General features: G+C 34.2%; 1 long non-coding RNA gene across 3 annotated transcripts in view; it reads left to right on the top strand.

Annotated features, from left to right (window-relative positions):
• Positions 1-15,366, top strand: part of LOC135635874 (uncharacterized) — a 35,990-nt gene that overhangs the window by 15,069 nt on the left and 5,555 nt on the right. For all 3 annotated transcript variants that reach the window (XR_010495757.1, XR_010495758.1, XR_010495756.1), the window contains one exon: positions 1,345-1,492. This is a non-coding gene — a long non-coding RNA (uncharacterized LOC135635874). The remainder of the gene's footprint in view (positions 1-1,344; positions 1,493-15,366) is intronic.

The raw sequence follows: 15,366 nt of genomic DNA, 5'->3' as shown, positions 1-15,366 counted from the left end.
TACTTAGGTTTGTATCACATGATATAATTGATTTGCATTTTCTTTCCATAATGCATTTTCATTACTAATTGTATACATGTCAATACGTCATCTTATATAAGACTTTTGGATGGCTTGACAAATATGCATACATGAATCTAACATTTATATTTTCTCCTAAACCCTAAAATTATCAAATTCTGAATTACCCTGTTTTTCCCTCTCAGTTTTGATTCGTTCTTGAACTTTTTGCTATTTCCCTTTTCTTTGTAAGTTTAATAATTAGGCTAGCATTTATTTTGTTAAATTTTATTTTTGTGCCAAAAAAGTGGGAATCCAGCTTGTAATGTTGAAATTTTTTATTTTTCGAATTAATATTTTTTGTTATTAATATTTAAATAATTTTGTATATAATTTTAATAATACTTAATAAATTTCTCCAGCATTACTGTACTTATGATGATTATTTTTTTCTAGTTTTTCAATTAGTATTATTTTTTTCTCATTAGTGAACAATAATGGGCCTATTGTGAGTAGTAATGGCCTACCGTAATGGGCTAGTCATTTACTATCGCCAACGTGGCCTGGTTATTATTCATATATTTTAGTAATAGTTATATTTTGTACCAAATCCTGATGTTAATACGATAAACCCTTCATGTTAATGTGACAAATCTCTTCGTCTCCATTGCTCTCCATGGCTCCCTCCCCTCGCCTCCTCCCAACTCCCCACAACTACTTTTTTGAGCCTCCTTTGCTCAATCCGTAGACATTCTCATGATCGCCTCATTTGTCCCTTTTCTACCCTTCCTTATGATAAAGGATGTCTGTCATCACCTTTGCATCTCGGGAAATCTATGGAACAGTAGTTGTCGGATGAATCAACAAGGTCTAATTTCTCTTGAACAAGGAAGGAGATGGTATTTTCCCATCTTTAAGGATTTAGCATTTTTCTATGTCATCGTTGTTCATTGTCAATATGTGAAATTATTTAATTCTTTATATAATACAAAATCTGAAGTTTACATTCGTTGACCCCTGTAGGAGTTTCTTAGAACCTTATCTCTAGGTCTTGTTTGATTTTGATGATTGTTTTGTTGTATTCGGTGTCGGCAATTGATGTTGAAAAGCACCATCAATTTTAATTTCTCACATGCTTGCATTTTGTTATAAAATATTTGCCTGATTGCTTATTTCTCTTTCGCTCATGCTTTCTGGAGAACAGTTTAGCTGGCTTTAAAGCAGCCGCAACTGGCCTAAAAATTCGCAAAAATATAGATTGGTTTGAAGTAAAAGTTTACAATGGTTTATAGCTATGAAATTTGGATTGAATTAAAAGATCCTCCTCTTTTGGTTCTATTGTAGGATCAAATGACAAGGATGGGCTCTGGTATTTATTAGCATCAATGTCATCGTAGAAGGAGGTGGCATCTTTTATTACAATATGCAGTAAGCCAGCTCTGTTATGAACAAAAGACCTTGTCCTCTCCAAATTGCAAAAGTGTATAATTTGGTAATTTTATCAAAAGCTGGTCTTTATGTTCTTTTAGAACTTCACTCATGTTTAATTATGTACAAAATTTGCTGCTATTTTAACTTCGTATCCTTAATTTATATTCTCCTTTCTGAATTTTGTCTATTATTTTTCCAAATTTGTTGTCTGCTACCTTTTAATACCCCGTGAGTCTACAAACATGTTCTTGTATTGTAATTAAACTGGTATAACACAAGTGCCTTCACATGAGAAATTTTAGAGTTTTTTCACAGAAGTACTATTCATGTGAGATTTTCAGCATGAATTTATTGAACATGACATCTAGATCCTTCCTAGAACTATTTTTGTGCATGTTTTTTTGTAGGAAGTAGATCCTTTACTAGAAAACTACTTCTCATGAATCTGCAATTTAAACATGCATTTGTCTTATAAACATGATCCTTTATTATCTCTTTTCATGTTGGCCCGGTGGACATTCGTGTTGGGTACCATTTATTTTTTGTTATGTCCTTAAACTTTAAACATTTGTTCACTAGGCATTATGATTTATTCTCATTGTATTCCTTATGTGCATAATATTTTAGTCTAGAACATGTGATTTTTCCTTAACATAGGCATTTCAAGTGCTCTTAAATCAATTTAAAAGTTCTTTGTTGGGTACTCACATATGAAACTATACCTACAACCAATGATTTAAAAAGCGTTAGGCGCCAAGGTCCAAAAACGCCTAAGACGTTAGGCGCTCGCTTGAGGGAAGCGAGACGGTAAAATATAAAAATATATAATATACTTAATAAATATAATTATTTAAATAAAAAAATATGTTATTAAATTTAGAAAATCAGGTACAAAATTAATGACATGTTAACAAAAAGTCTCAAAAATTAAAACAATAAAATTTTACATCAAATCTCTAGAGTTGCTCTATACACTTACCATTTGTTCTGAAATCTAACAATAATTTTAAATAAATAACAATTAATAGTATTAAAATTAAAATAATATATTATTGGTCTGATAAATAAAAATATTGTTATTGGTATACAGTTAGCAGTATACTGTTAATATACTGTTAACAGTATTGTAAGAAGAGTGTGAGACGATCGAGGCTGTTGAGGCAATTGCAGCGGTAGCTGGAGCGAAAGCGGGAGCTGCGAGCGACGGTGGGAGCGGCGACAGTGGCCGTGACAGCAACGGCAACCAACGATTGTGGCAGCTGCGAGCAATTAACGAGCAACGATTGTGGTAGCGACAAGTAGCAACAGTAGCGACGAGCAACGATAGTGGTAGCGGAGAAAATATTTCGATGGCAAAATCGCGAGAGCTAGGGTTGGGGAAGTCGGGGTAATCGCGAGAGGGAGCCTGATATCGGTGAATTAGTTGGCTCAATTGAACCAACTAAAGCACCGGAGATCGACCAAACCTAAAAATTTGGTTCGATAGCTTGGTTTAACTCTGGCGCTCGGCCCCTCTTTGAAGCGCGCCGCTTGGAAATGAAGCGAGGCGCTTGAGCCTTGCCTTGCCTCGCTCGAGCGCCTATCGGAATCACTGCTTACAACCCTGCTCATATATGAAAGTATGGCTAGTGGTCCATACTCGATGGTGGAGTGTCACTAAAAATCACCAAAGGTCACATCTTCAAGAAGTTCGAGGAAGCAACCAATATTTGATTGCTTCCTTAGGGTTTGCTAGGGGTGAGATGAATTTGGAGATGTTTAATCTTTAACCATATGATTTGATGATCTTACAGTACAAATAATTAACCATAGAATTTGGAGATGTTTGATCTTGGCTGGAACATGCTAATGCAAAGAAAGGGAGAAGAGGAAAGGGGGATATGTTGCCAGCGATAGTGGGTGTGACAACAATTATTGTAAAGGAGAAAGTGTAGTGGCTTTTTGAAAAGGGAGAAGAGGGAAGAAAGAGGGGGTTGCCACCAAAGGAAGAGTGGTTGTCATTTGTTGGTTATCGATTGCCAATCGCCAATCACATCACTATTGAATGCAAGGAGAGTTGCAAGGAGGGTAAGCCAATTCGTTGGTTGGGCAAATCATTTATTATTTAGGGATTCTCAGCTTTAGTGTGTTTAATTTAATATTTATAAATATATATATAGAAAAATAAATATATAATTTAGTGGCAAAACATGCATTGTCACTAATATTGATTTTGATGATAAATGTGAAATTATTATCAATCAAGATATTATTTATCATAATACCTGGCATGGATTGACTATCTTCATATTATGCCAACATAGATTGTTATACTAAAGTGATCACTTTATGCATACAGCATCAGCCCATTCTTTATTTTAAGGATATTAGGCATGATTCACCTCCTTGTCTTATATCATTACGTCAAGCTTATCATCATAAACAAAAGGGTTGTTGTTGCTCTCTTGTATGGATAAAGGAGTATTCAGATTAAGAAACTAATCTAAATAAATTGTGTGTTTAGAGGGTTCCTTGATGCTTTCTCGGATGACTTGCTCGGATTACCACTAAATGGAGAAAGTGAAATTGTTATTTATTTGGTCTCTGGGGACAATCCCAATATCTTAGCCCTCCTATAAAGTGGCACCACTCGAGCTAGTGGAATTGAAGAAGCAACTACAAGAACTGGTAGATAAGCGTTTCATTCGATTTAATATATCATAAAGGGGTACTCCAATATTGTTAGTTAAGAAAAAGGATAAACCATTGAGGTTTTGTATTGATTATAAATAGTTGATATTATACACGGCATGGATTGACTATTTTCATATTATACCATTATAGATTGTTATACAAAAGTGATTACTTTTTGCATACCAAATCTGTCAATTCTTTATTTTAAGATATTAGGCTTTATTCACCTCCTTGCCTTATATCGTTACTTCATGCCATCGTCATATACAAAAGGGTTGTTGTTGCTATCTTATACTGGTAAGGGAGTATTCAGATCAAGAAATTATTCTAAATGATACTTCTGTGTTCAGAGAGTTCCCTGATGTATTATCGGATGACTTGCTCGGATTACCTCCAAATGGAGAAGGTGAATTTATTATTGATTTGGTCACCGAGGACTACCCCAATATCTAAGCCTCCCTATAGAATGGCACCTCTCGAGTTAGTAGAATTAAAAAAGCAACTATAAGAATTGTTAGATAGGAGTTTCATTTGGTATAATGTCGTATCATGGGGTGCTCCGATGCTGTTAGATACTAAAATGGATGGAACATTAAAGCCTTGTGTTGATTATCGATAATTGAGTTGGGTGATTATCAGGAATAAATGTCCTCTACCCAAAATTGAGGATTTGTTTGAACAATTGTTGGGTGAAAAAGTTTTTTCCAAGGTTGATCTAAGATCTAGTTAGTATCAATTTGAGATTAAGAATGTAGATATCTTAAAAATAGTTTTTAGGACTTCATATGGTCATTATGAATTCTTTATAATACCTTTTGGCTTGACAAATGCCCCTATAGCTTTTATCGATCTTTGGATAGGATATTACAATCACTCAGGGATGACTATATAATTTTATTCATTTATGATATATTATTGTATACAAGGAGTAACCAGGTGCATAAAAACACATAAGAAATGTATTGTCAGTACTAAGAAAAAAAAGTTTTATGTAAAGTCTAGCAAATGTGAATTTTGGTTGAATGAAATTGCCTTCATAGGCCATGGGATTTCAAGGAAATGCATCTCTGTTGATCCAAATAAAGTGGAAGTGGTCGTTAAATGGGAAATATCAATGACTATGACAGAACTTAGAAGTTTCTTAGGCATGGCATGTTATTATATGATATTTTGTTTCACAATATTTTTCTTATCACTTGAGTGTTCAACCTAGACTAATGAATTATATGCTATATGTAACTAGGATTGTTGGAGATTCTTTGACAGCAATCTTGATCTATCCATCTTATTTGATTTCTATTGGATAACAAAAACTTTTTACTGATTTGATTCTCCAAGAAATTTTGGGTTTTGATATTATACTTAGTGTGGATTGACTATCTTTCTATCATGCCAGTATAGATTGTTATACAAAGATAATCACGTTTTACATACCAAATCAACCCATCATTTATTTTAATGTTAATAGGCATGATTCACCTCCTTGTCTTATATCGCTACTTCAAGCTCATCGACTTATACAAAAGGGCTTTTGTTGCTATCTTTTATTTGTAAATGAGTATTCAGATCAAGAAACTAATTTAAATGAAACTCCTATGTTCAGAGAGTTCCCTATTGTATTCTCGGATGACTTGCTTGGATTACCTCCAAATGGAAAAGGTGAATTTGCTATTGATTTGATCCCCGCAGATAACCCTAATATCAAAGCCTCCTTATAAATTCACACCACTCGATTTTGTGGAATTGAAGAAGCAATTACAAGAACTGTTAGATAACAGTTTCATTTAGTTTAATATTTTATTATGGGGCACTCCGATGTTGTTTGTTAAAAAAAGGATGAACCATTGAGGTCTCGTATTGATTATAGACAGTTGAATCACGTGCACATTAAGAATAAGTATCCTCTACCCAAAATTGATGATATATTTGATAGATTGTATGGTGCAAAAGCCTTTTTGAAGATTGATATGATGTTTGGTTACTATCAATTGAAGATTAAGAAAGAGGATATCGCGAAAATAGATTTTAGACCTTGATATAGTTGGTGCGAATTCTTAATAATGTCATTCGGCTTGACAAATGCCCTTGCATCATTTGTGTATCTAATGGATAACATATTTCAGCCACTCTTGGATCACTGTATAATTATATTCGTTGATGATATATTACTGTATGCGAGTCGTAACCAGTTGCATAAAGAACACTTGAGGGATTCTATTGAATTGCAAGTCCTCTCATTAAACTAACCCAAAGGAATGTGACATTTGAATGGGGTGAAGATTTTGAGTGAAGTTTTCAAGAGTTACAAAGAAGATTGACTAGTGCCCATATTATTACTATTTCAAATGTTAATGAGGGTTTTGTAGTTTATATAGATGCTTCGAGAAAGGACTTTGATTGTCTTTTGATGCGAGATGGGAAAGTGATTGCTTATACATCTAGACAATTGAAAATTTATGAACAAAATTATCCAACTCATGATTATATATATGAGACAACGGAGATAGATAGAAATTCTAAAGGATTATCATTGCACCATTAGTTATCACTTAGGTAAAGCCAATGTTGTAGTAGATACAATTAGTAGAAAATTTATAAGTTTTATGGCTAATCTAATGGAGAAATAAAAAAGTCGTTGGAAAAAAATTCACTTTAATGTTTTGAGGATAGTGTGAGTTTGAGAATGTTTTGGGAATAGGTTCAATCTGGTCTCATTCGACAAATTAAAGAATGCCAATTACAAGATCCACGTTTAGTTTATTTGAGAAATGATGTAGAAAAATATTTGAAATCAGCTTTTTGAGTTTCCGAGAATAGCCTATTGAGATTTCGGAATAAAGTATTCGTCCCTAATAATTCAGATATCAGGAAACAAATCTAGGAGGAATGTTATAATTCCAAGTACACCATATTTCCTGATAGCACATACTTAATGATTTGAGAGGGATCCAGTATATACTTTCAAAGCATTGACCATCGATTCCTATACTTTGAGGGTGATATGTAGTGTTAAACTTGATTTTAGTGCTTATAGGTTCCTATACTTTTCTTCATAATCTAGAAAGGCAAAGCGATTTTATAGGAGACTAAGGCCAATAATAAAAAATCGAATATCATATTTAAAGCTCTGAGCATATGTTGATGTGGTAGACAAATCTATGATAATCGAAAAAAACGTTAAGGATATTGTAGAGATCAGGAGCAAGAAAGGCAAAGATCAGCTTCACAAGAAAAATAATAGAGAAAATAAATCATAAACTGGTAACAAAAGGGTTAAAGACATTTAGATTGGGAAAGAGAAGCCATCACAAAGGACTCAATCATGTGTAAAATATATATTAAATCATAAAAAAGTTAGTGTTTTCAATTGATTGGAGCCTCGTTTACCTGTCGAAAGTTGGATCGTAAAGTAAAATATTGCCCTCTGAATAAGAAGAAAGAGTCACTACCTCCTAGATCATCGTTCCATGTCAGAGTGTATACTATCATTGTATAGTAGCTAACTTAGTAGTCGAATGTATTATTCAAGTTTCTTATAGAAATAAAAAATTTTTGTTTGACCCTGGTTCCAATCTATCTTTTGTTTCACAATATTTTTCTTATCACTTGGGTTTTCAACCTAAACTAATGAATTATATGCTATATATAACTACGATTGTTGGGGATTCTTTGATAACAAACTTGATCTATCCATCTTATTTGATTTCTATTGGAGAATATATTTTTTCTTGATTTCATTCTCTTAGAGATTCCGCATTCTGATATTACACTAGGCATGGATTTACTATATTTGAATTTGTTAGTATAGATTTTTATACAAAAGTGATCACTTTTTGCATACCAACTTAGCCAATTCTTTATTTTAAGGATATTATACTTGATTCGTCCGTGGCGACAATCCCAATATCTAAGCCTCCCTATAGAGTGGCACCACTCGAGTTTGTGGAATTGAACAAGCAACTACAAGAACTGTTAGATAAGAGTTTCATTCTGTCTAATGTCCCATCATTGTGTGCTCCGATGTTGTTAGTTAAGAAAATGGATGAACCATTGAGGTCTTGTATTGATTATAAATAGTTGAATCTAGGGCACTTTAAGAATAAGTATCCTCTACCCAAAATGGAAGATTGATTTTATCGATTGTATGGTGCACAAGTGTTTTTGCATATTTCTATTAGGTTTGTTTACTATCAATTAATGATTAAGAAACAGGATTTGTTAAAAATAGCTTTTGGAACTTGATATGGTCAGTGCGAATTCTTAATAATGTCATTCGGCTTGACATGCCCTTACAGCTTTTATGTATCAAATGGATTGGATAATTCAACCACTTTTGATTTTTGGCTTTAGTCTCCTTTCAAATCTTTTATCCTTTTAAGATTACAAAGAAATTTATAGGAATTTATGGATACTAAAATCAAGTTTATTTTAGTCACTATCAAATCGATTGTCGATGCTTTGAAAGTTTATAGCGAATCCCTCTCATATCATTAATTTTGGACTATCGTGATGGAATGTATATTTGGAATTATGATATTCCTCCTAGATTTGTTTATTGATATATGGATTAATTAAATCAAATATTCTATCCCGAAATCTCAAAAGGCTATCCTTGGAAACTCTAAAATCAAACTTCAATCCATTATCTACTTTATTCCTTAAGTAGACTAAACGTGGATCTTATAGTTCTTCCAACTAATTATTTGAAATTAGTTGTAATTACTTTGGTTCTAAGGATTTAGAGATATTACTTATATTGGCGAAAATTTTAAATTTTTTTTATCACAAGAGTTTAAAGTTTATTTTTACACAAAAAGGGTTACCTGTAAATAGAGAAGGTGAATTTGCTATTGATTCATCCCTAGCGACAACCCAAATATCTAAGCCTCCTTAAATAGAGGTACCACTTGAGTTTGTCGAATTGAACAAGCAACTACAAGAACTGTTAGATAAAAGTTTCATTCTGTCTAATGTCCCATCATTGGGTGCTCCGATGTTGTTAGTTAAGAAAATGGATGAACCATTGAGGTCTTGTTTTGATTATACATAGTTGAATTTTGGGCACTTTAAGAATAAGTACCCTTTACCCAAAATTGAAGATTGATTTTGTCGATTGAATGGTGCACAAGTGTTTTCGAAGATTTGTATTAGGTTTGTTTACTATCAATTAATGATTAAGAAAGAGGATTTCTTAAAAATAGCTTTTAGAACTTGATATGGTCAGTGCGAATTCTTATAATTGCATTCGGCTTGACATGCCCTTGCAGCTTTTATGTATCGAATGGATAGGATAATTCAACCACTTTTGATTTTTGGCTTTAGTCTCCTATCAAATCTCTCATCCTTTCAAAATTACGAAGAAGTTTATCGGAATCTATGGATACTAAAATCAAGTTTATTTTAGTCACTCTCAAATCGATGGTCGATGCTTTGAAAGTATATAGCGGATCCCGCTCATATCATTAATTATGAACTATCATGATAGATTGTATATTTGGAATTATGACATTCCTCCAAGATTTGTTTATTGAAATATGGATTCTTATAGTCGAATATTCTATCCCGAAATCTCAAAAGGCTATTCTCGGAAACTCTAAAATCGGACTTCGATCCCTTATCTACTTTATTCCTTAAGAAGACTAAACGTGGATCTTATAGTTTTTCCAACTAATTAATTGAAATTAGTTGTAATTACTTTGGCTCTAAGGATTTAGAGACATTATTTATATTGGCGAACATTTAAAATATTTTCTTATCACAATAGTTTAAAGTTTATTTTTACACAGAATGTGTCACCTCTAAATGGAGAAGGTGGATTTGCTATTGATTCGTCCCCGGCGATAACCCCAGTATCTAAGCCTCCCTGTAGAGTGGCACCACTCGAGTTTTTGGAATTGAAGAAAAAGTACAAGAATTGTTAGATAAGATTTTCATTCTGTCTAACGTCTCATCATTGAGTGCTCCGATGTTGTTAGTTAAGAAAATGGATAAACCATTAAGGTCTTGTATTGATTATAAATAATTGAATCTATGGCAGTTTAAGAATAAGTGCCCTATTCCCAAGATTGAAGATTGATTTTATCGATTTTATGGTGCACAAGTGTTTTCGCAGATTTCTATTAGGTTTGTTTACTATCAATTAATGATTAAGAAAGATGATTTGTTAACAATAGCTTTTAGAACTTGATATAGTCAGTGCGAATTCTTAATAATCCCATTCGGCTTGACATACCCTTGCAGCTTTTATGTATCAAATGGATAAAATAATTCAACCACTTTTGATTTTTGGCTTTAGTCTCCTTTCAAAACTCTCATCCTTTAAAGATTACGTAGAAGATTATAGGAATTTGTGGATACTAAAATCAAGTTTATTATAGTCACTATCAAATCAATGGTCGATGCTTTTAAAGTATATAGCGGATCCCGCTCATATCATTAATTTTGAACTCTCATGATGCATTATGTATTTGGAATTATGACATTCCTCCAAGATTTGTTTCTTGATATATGGATTCCTGTAGTCGAATATTCTATCCCGAAATTTCAAAAGGCTATCCTCGGAAACTCTAAAATCGGACTTCAATCCCTTATCTACTTTATATCTTAAGTAGACTAAACGTGGATCTTATAGTTATTCCAACTAATTATTTGAAATTGTTATTATTACTTTGGCTCTAAGGATTTAGAGATATTATTTATTTTGGCGAACGTGAAATCTTTTCTGATCCCAAGAGTTTAAAGTTTATTTTTACACAGACAGGGTTACCTCTAAATGGTGAAGGTGAATTTGCTATTGATTCGTCCCTGGCGACAATCCCAATATCTAAGCCTCCCAATAGAGTGGCACCACTCGATTCTGTGGAATTGAAGAAGCAATTATAAGAACTGTTATATAAGAGTTTCATTCTGTCTAATGTCTCATCATGGGGTGCTCCGACGTTGTTAGTTATAAAAATGGATGAACCATTGAGGTCTTGTATTGATTATAAATAGTTGAATCTAGGGCACTTTAAGAATAAGTACCCTCTACCCAAAATTTAAGTTTGATTTTATCGATTGTATGGTGCATAAGTGTTTTCGAAGATTTGTATTAAGTTTGTTTACTATCAATTAATTATTAATAAATATATGTTATATATAATACAATAATATAACTGGGGTGGGGACGGGTACCCAAACAACGTGGGGATTGCTCTACTCGTCCTCGTCCCATAATCGTGTGAATAATAGAAATTGCCTTCTATCCTTGCCCCCGCCCTCATTTATTCTTCCCATCCTTGCCCCATAAGGATAGATCCCTGCAAGTATAATCAACACCTTTAGGAAGAGGGAGAAGGATACGGGGGTTGTGGTTCAATCTAACCAAAATTATTGAACCTAAATATATTGAGCTTGACCAACCTTGATTTGAATCAGATGGGTGCTTGGCTCACCCACCATCATTGCTAAACTACACTCGCCTTCTCATCCCAAGGTGCGGTTGGCTCCTTACTTTTTCCCCTCTTCTTGAACCCCTATAATTTAGGGGTTTTGGTTGCTTTTGGTGATTAGAAGAATTTAACTGTTTGTGTTCTTTGGATTAATTTGGTTCTTAGTTTGGTTCTTGTGATTATTGCCAGGATGAAGGAGTACATAGAAGCATTTAATAGTAGTGACATCAAAGCAATTGTGTTAATCGGGGGGGCATTGATGCTAAATGATGGTTATATCCTCTTCCTTGCCATATAGGATCTGTCCATATATTGAGTCTTAGTTAATTGTTGGTGAAGACTCAAGCTTAATCTGGCATCCTTCCGTTCCGGTCTGTAACATATAATTATGCTTGATCTCAGTACTTAGTAGTGGTTTCTCTCATGTGCTTGCTCAATATGCTGGATTTGTACATTAATTTTGGCTATAATGGATCCTGGGATGGTCGATAGAAGTACTAGTTTCCAGCAAATTTAGTAAACAAAAATCATAAGTAGTGTTTTAAATATGGAAAGGTAAGAATACACTATCTTTTTGCTCAATTAGTTGTCGATTGTCTAGGGGAAATAAATTGCAACTTTGTTTGCAACACTAACTTTACTTGCCTTCGTAGTCTCTCTCATGCGAGGGGTTGGCCATTCCTCTGAATGCTAATCTCAGAAGCCCTCACTCCTCCAAACAGCTTCATTTCTTATGTCACTAGACTCATTTCCACCAAATGAATTTGGTCTGCCCTCAATGCAACCCCGACTACTGAGTGTTTATTAATGTGCTTATCTCGCTTTGACACCTTGTGTGTTTGTTGAGTTAGCCTCCTTGTCAAGACTTGCAAAAAGAATGCGTGGGCATTTTGTTGAAAGGCATACTTGGGATTCCATAAGCATATTTGAGCAAACATATTATACACAATGCAAAATATAAAAATAGCCTTCGTAAGCTCTAAATGGTCGCCTAACAGAGGGTCCAAAGCAACCCATCATGCATAAACGGTCCCTACCGCACAAGTGCTCATGTGACACCACTAGGGAATTAAGCAATATATCATCCTTATACACTGCTCCGAAGCCCCATCTAGTTATATACTACCTTGGGGTTCCAAGGATCTGAGATGTCTGGCGCAAGAGTTTAAATAGGCACCCGGGCCCTTGCCTTGACCAGGCAACGCGTTTCAGTGAAGTGTCGCCTAGGCACTTGCCTAAACTCAGGTGCTTAGTGCCTCTAGTGAGCACTCGATTGAAACAAAATGTTTGGATGAATGGGTTTGAAAGTCTAGCTTTTATATGCAATTCCCTCTGTGCCGCTTCTTTCGTGTGCAGCTCCTTCCATCGCTGAGGGAGAGGGTCGTAGCTTCCTCGCCACCACTGAATACCTTTCAAGCTTCGGCCGCCCACAATGTCATCGTCCATAGTTTTCGCCATCGTCGTTATCACCTTCTAAACCTTTCTCTGCCCCTATTGCTATCATCTGTAGCTTCCTCCATCACTGTTGTTGTCGTCCGAAGCTTCTTGCGTCGCTGCTATTGCATCTGCAGCTTACTCCATCGTCGTTGTTGCTCAAAAGTTCATTCATCACCATTGCCCTCTCCTTCCCCACTTTTCACCGTCAGTGACTCTTTTTTCTTCTCTAACTACTAATAACAGTAGATTAAATATTGTTAATTGTTATTGTTAACTATTATTATCATATAATAGTCCCTATTTAGATTTTAGCATTGTTAATATCCATTTATTAATTATTTTTTTATTTTTTATTTTTTTTATTTTAATATTTCAAAGTGTCTCGCTTTGCTCAAGCAGGTGCCTAGGCGAGCGCCTAGCACTTCAAGAAATATGATTTGGCGCCACGCTTTTTAATTCACTAGTATAGCATGTCATAAGAAATACGATTTGTTGCGGGTTAGAGGCTCCATTTTTTTTTGGATAGTTTTGCCTTCGCATGATGACCACCCAAGCCGTCATTATAAGCTAGAAACGGCCATAAAACCTAATCGAAATGCAATTGTTAAGCCTATTGCAAGCCTCTTGCATGTTATCTAAGGTATAAACAAAACCGAAATGCATAGTACATCGAACACCTTCAGTACAAACTTCTTCCTCCTCTTCCTTCCTCTTTCCTTTTTTTCTTCATCCTTCCTCCTCTGTATCTTCCTCTTCGAAACATCGGTACATACCGACGTATCGTGTGCCGATACACTGGTACCGATTGGTACATCTGACCAACAATGAGTATGGGTGCATGACGATCCTTGGTTGGTACAATGGTAACATTACTCTTTTGCAACCCGAAAGACCAGTATTTAAATCATGGAAACAACTGATCTAATAGAGATACGGCTCTATATTAGATCCCACATTGCCATGCCTTTTTGGTTGTAAGGATAGCCATGTAGCAAGTAAAGGAAATGTTAGCATTGCATAGACTAGAATAGTAGACTATTGAGATGGATGTGCAAGAATGATATACAAGTCAAAGAAATGTTTGCCAAGACTAGAATACTAAATTGGATGTGCAAGGATCCAAGGATAATATATAAATGAGAGCAGTTTTGAATGGTATTAAATTCTGAGTTTGTTCAAAGGAGACCTAGAGAGAGGAGGTGAGTTTCTTAGGATTAGTGGTGCCAGAAATAGAGAAACCTATCAAACTCATCACTAAGAATGATAAAAAAATATTTGTTGTTAATGATTTAACTAGGGATATTGTCTTATATGGAAAAAGATCCATGTAGCAACCCCATATATTTGTGACATTATGGCTTGTTGATGTTATTGTTGTTGTAGGTTAGAAAAGATTCTATGTCCTCTTTAATTCAATACTTTTATACTTAAACACAGTGCATAGTGAACGCATTTTCTTGTCAGTAATACTGAAATGTTTCTCCAACTCATAATTCCCTATTGAATTTTTCGTTTTTGTCAGCCAGAACAACAGCATTATATACATTAGAGTATATCAAAGGCTTGCTGTCACTCTCAGCTTGGGGAGGTTTTTCTTGTTTTGCCTCCAGTTGCAAAATCTGAACATTCCTTTTTTCGTTCTTAGTAACTAGTTTGTAGTTACAAATGAACACTTGTTTTACAGAAATGTTTAGCATTTTACTATTTTTACTGTTTGTTTCATTTTAAAAAATTATGCAAAATTTTATTTGATGAGCATTTTTTGGTTGACAAGGATATCAGAACCTAGGGAAGACAATTAGTAGGTATTTATTTTTAGTAGCCTAATTAGGAATGCTCAACCTGTGTACATCATGATTCTTGTATATGACAACTGATTATTGTATATAATGCTAATAATAATTAAGAGTGGGAGGTGATAGGAAGAAGAAAATTGTTTTAAAAAAACTAGAATGGTGTTGATGGTCAAAGAATCAAGGCTTGTGAAAAAAATGGATATTGAAGAAACTCTAAAAACTTTAATCATAGTTCTGTTAACCATTATTATTCATTAATTTTATTTTCAAATACTTTCGATTTGTTTATTCGAATGCCGAAGTGTTTACATGCTAGTTAAGACAAATCAGATCAAATCATATGGTAATCCGAACTATAGTTTTTAATATTTGGTTTGAATTATGTTTATGATAACCCTAACTCAATTCATGTATATTATTACTTAAATCTGATTACCTAGTTTGAGCCAAATGTAAAATTCATGAACAACTAGCATGGCTTTTAATGCATGTCTTGCCTCCTTACCTGATGCAAATATTAGCTGCTATGGATATTGTTCGTCAAGGAGCCAATGTGATGCCAAGGAAACAATTGAATGATGTTTTGGATGCTAAACTGG

Source organism: Musa acuminata, chromosome BXJ3-4 (assembly GCF_036884655.1).
Source record: "Musa acuminata AAA Group cultivar baxijiao chromosome BXJ3-4, Cavendish_Baxijiao_AAA, whole genome shotgun sequence".
NCBI classification, from domain to species: domain Eukaryota; kingdom Viridiplantae; phylum Streptophyta; class Magnoliopsida; order Zingiberales; family Musaceae; genus Musa; species Musa acuminata.
Note: the sequence above shows the minus strand (reverse complement) of the source record. Positions and strands in the feature narration are given on the sequence as shown.